The following is a 3,770-nucleotide window of genomic DNA, read 5'->3' as shown; positions in this document are numbered from 1 at the left end:
GTGAAGTCAGCACTTAGCTCTTGAACTCTCCCAGAGATCAGAATAGCTTGCTTTTGGTTAGCACAACACCAATTACATGCCCTCTTAAACAAGCCAGCAATAAAATTAGCAGCAACAAGACCCCTGACACCTTTTGAAAACCTCCTTCTAACGACAAAGGGTCACGGCAAAGGGATGGTATCTGCAATATATAAAATACTGCTCCAAAATTCCACAAACTCCCCAGACGCAATAAAAAAACAATGGGAAGAAGATATAGGCCATGAAATCAACCCCACTCAATGGACCAGAATGTGGTCTAAACCCCCATTTAAATCCATATCAGCAAAAAGGAAAGAACTCACTCTGAAAACCATCTACAGGTGGTACCTAACACCACGAAAACTAGCACTAATACGCCCAGGAACCTCATCAAAATGCTGGAGAGGATGCACATCAACAGGCACATATTTCCACATGTGGTGGGAATGCCCCAAAGCCCAACAATTCTGGAGAACAACCGTAAGAGAAGTAGGTAAAATAACCCAACAAACATTAGAACTTACCCCAGAACTGGCCTTGCTAAACATCTTCCAGGACAATAATGCCCACCTACATCACAAAGAACTCATAACCCACTTACTCTCAGCTACCAGAAACACCATAACCAGACACTGGAAAGACCTGGCAGGAGTAAACATGGACCAATGGTACCAGACGGTATGGGAAACAGCCCTATTAGAAAAATTAACCAATAAGTTGAAATTGACACGGGGTCAAATAGAAGAAGACGGCTTCACCCCAGTATGGTTCCCCTTTATCACATACACAGCGCAACAAGACAACGACAGAAATCCACCAACAGCATACAAATCAATATGGCTAACCTGACCCGCCCACCCTACTCACATAAAACAGACCTCCACAGCCAACCACAAAAGAAAACTATATCCTAGGCCAACCCCAACAACTCTCACCATCAAAGGAAAACAAATGCACAACAAAGAACCTGCACAACCGATGCTGACAACCCCCCCAACACACTTTAAGTAAACTAGAAACATTGTCACACTACCCCCACCCCCTCCCCTTATCTACCGCTCTCCCCCTTTTCCTCCCCAATGTCTCAACAATTGAAACTGATCTGTAGAAATGCTATGAGAGACACTGCCCATGTCTTTGTAAACTGAGAAAACCTTTAATAAAAAAAAATAAAAAAAAAGAATAGCTTGCTTTTCTCTAACACCCCAAATCTTATACCAAGTAGAATGCACCCAGCAGTTAGGGCACATGGGAGATTACAAAAAAAATCCTTGAGTTTAGCAAACACACATTCTGGACTCCAACAACCCATTTAAATGAAGCTTTATTAAGAATAGAAGGGATGAAGGCAGATGGACAAACAGCTCAAATCCACCTACACTGACCTAGGAACTTACACACAGACTTCTTACTCCTCTCATGAGTTACAGAGCAAAGACAGTCAGTTGCAGGGTTTCTTATGGTTGCCATTGGATGACGGAATGGACCTTGGTGGAAGAAACAGGGGCAAAGGCTATATACCACAGCCCAATTTTGATGACTTTCTCTCCTATGATGGTTTGAGTGGCACCTGGCTCCTTGTTTGGTGGAAATCATCTCTAAGGTTTTTTAAATTCCCTGCAGACAGCACCTTTGTGGATTCAGGAGTTGGCTGTGCACGTGTTCGCCTCGTTCTTGGTGCTTCTAACGTGAAACTCTGGTCTCCCTTCAGACCATATGAATATTTTACTAATGTGAAGATCATACTAATAAGCCACTGCTCATGGCACTGAAAAGATGATTTAGCATAGGAATAGAAATGGATTGGCTTTGATGTTACAAAAATGAAGCAGAGAGAGTAGGTTTTCACTTTCTGCTCTCTCCAGGATATTTCTTTCCCTTCCACAATTTGGTAAATAACAAATGGATGGTGAGAAAGGAGATATGCCATCTAGTGGAGCGAAAGAAATATAAAGCAGGTGTGTTTGTCCTGCGTAACTGCATAACCTTTTTTTTTTTTTGTAAAATATGAGGTATACTGATAAAAGTGTGGCAGGTGCCAGGAGAAAATACCTGCCATGAGTAGCTAAAAAAAGGTGTTGGTATTCTATACCAGTAGGTAAAGGTAAAGATAAAGGGACCCCTGACCATTAGGTCCAGTTGTGACCGACTCTGGGGTTGCAGCGCTCATCTCACGTTATTGGCCGAGGGAGCCGGCATACAGCTTCCAGGTCATGTGGCCAGCATGACAAAGCCACTTCTGGCGAACCAGAGTAGCGCACAGAAATGCCGTTTACCTTCCCACTGTAGCGGTACCTATTTATCTACTTGCACTTTGAGGTGCTTTCAAACTGCTAGGTTGGCAGGAGCAGGGACCAAGCAACAGGAGCTCACCCCATCGTGGGGATTCGAACCGCCAACCTTCTGATCGGCAAGCCCTAGGCTCTGTGGTTTAACCCACAGTGCCACCCATGTCCCATACCAGTAAGTACTGTCTCAAAAAAGCCCTGGCTGCAAGAAATGACCCAGTCCTGCATGTTCCTTGAAATATGAGATCGGTTAGTTTTCTTCCTCAACATCGTTAGTTTTCTTCCTCAACATCAGGTGTGAAAACCTTTGATCCTCCAGATGTTAATGAACTATAATGCTCATATAGGGGCGTGTGGTTCTGTCACTTTCAGTTCTCTCACTTGCTCATTTTTCCATTCTCAAATTCAGTTCTCTGCATTTCTGCAATTTGCAGGTTTTTCCCCCCAGGAAGAACCCATCGTGATTTTTTTAAATTGCGTTTTAATGCAAATTTCTCCTGATAAACACATTTCGTATGCTGTTTTGACCACTGTTTGGTTGACATTCGTTGGTTGGAAACTACACTGCAAAATTCAGTTAACTGCAAATTTCAAAGGATGGCTGTGTTTTCATATTGTTTCAGAAAGTGCAAATTTGATAAATTCGGCTTCACGTGCTAAGAGAATAAAATATCTCCCCCATCCCTACTCCCATCATCCCTAGCCAATGGCCAGACTTGCTGGGGCTGATGGCAGTTGGAGTTCACCCACTTTACTTCACTGAATATATCAGAAAAGAAGTTGGTCAACAGGCTGTGTTTGCTTCAGGATCCAGCCACAATAGGAGGATAATGCTGTTGCAAATAATGCTGTTGAATGCTGTTGAAAATACACAACACTAATAATATTATTATCTCCTTCTCATATTCCAAATGATAATTCACTCTTTCCACTTCCATAGCAACAAACTGCAATGTTGATCTTCCATTATTAAATTTGAGAGCCTTATACTAGGAAGCAGCTGTTCCTTTTCTCCATTCGTTCAGTAATGAGACACTAACACATCCAGACATTTACAGTGCAAGTCTACTCTGAAGTAAGCCCCAAAGAGTAAATTGGGGCTTCCTGCCAGGTAAGTGGGAATAGGATTGTAGCCTTAAATCAAACCTCCTTCTTGCCTTTTATTCATTTTCATTATATTACAGCATACTGAATACATGTCATTATGGAAAGAATATGAAAATCACAAACACCCAGCTCCTTTGAATGGAGCGGAACTACGTGATGTGTCTGCAGATTATCTTAGTGGACTGTCTGCCAATATAAATAGCATATGGATATTGTGATAAAACCATGATGGAAAGACATTGGCTAAGCTAAAACCACACGAAGCTAATCTCTTCATCAGTGGGCTGCTAGATAATTATGAAAGAACACACATAAAAGATTGAGTACATGTAAGCACAGCCGCATATTCATATC

This window comes from Zootoca vivipara, chromosome 5, assembly GCF_965207765.1.
Source record: "Zootoca vivipara chromosome 5, rZooViv2.hap1.1, whole genome shotgun sequence".
NCBI classification, from domain to species: Eukaryota; Metazoa; Chordata; class Lepidosauria; order Squamata; family Lacertidae; genus Zootoca; species Zootoca vivipara.
This window is presented reverse-complemented; position numbering follows the sequence as displayed.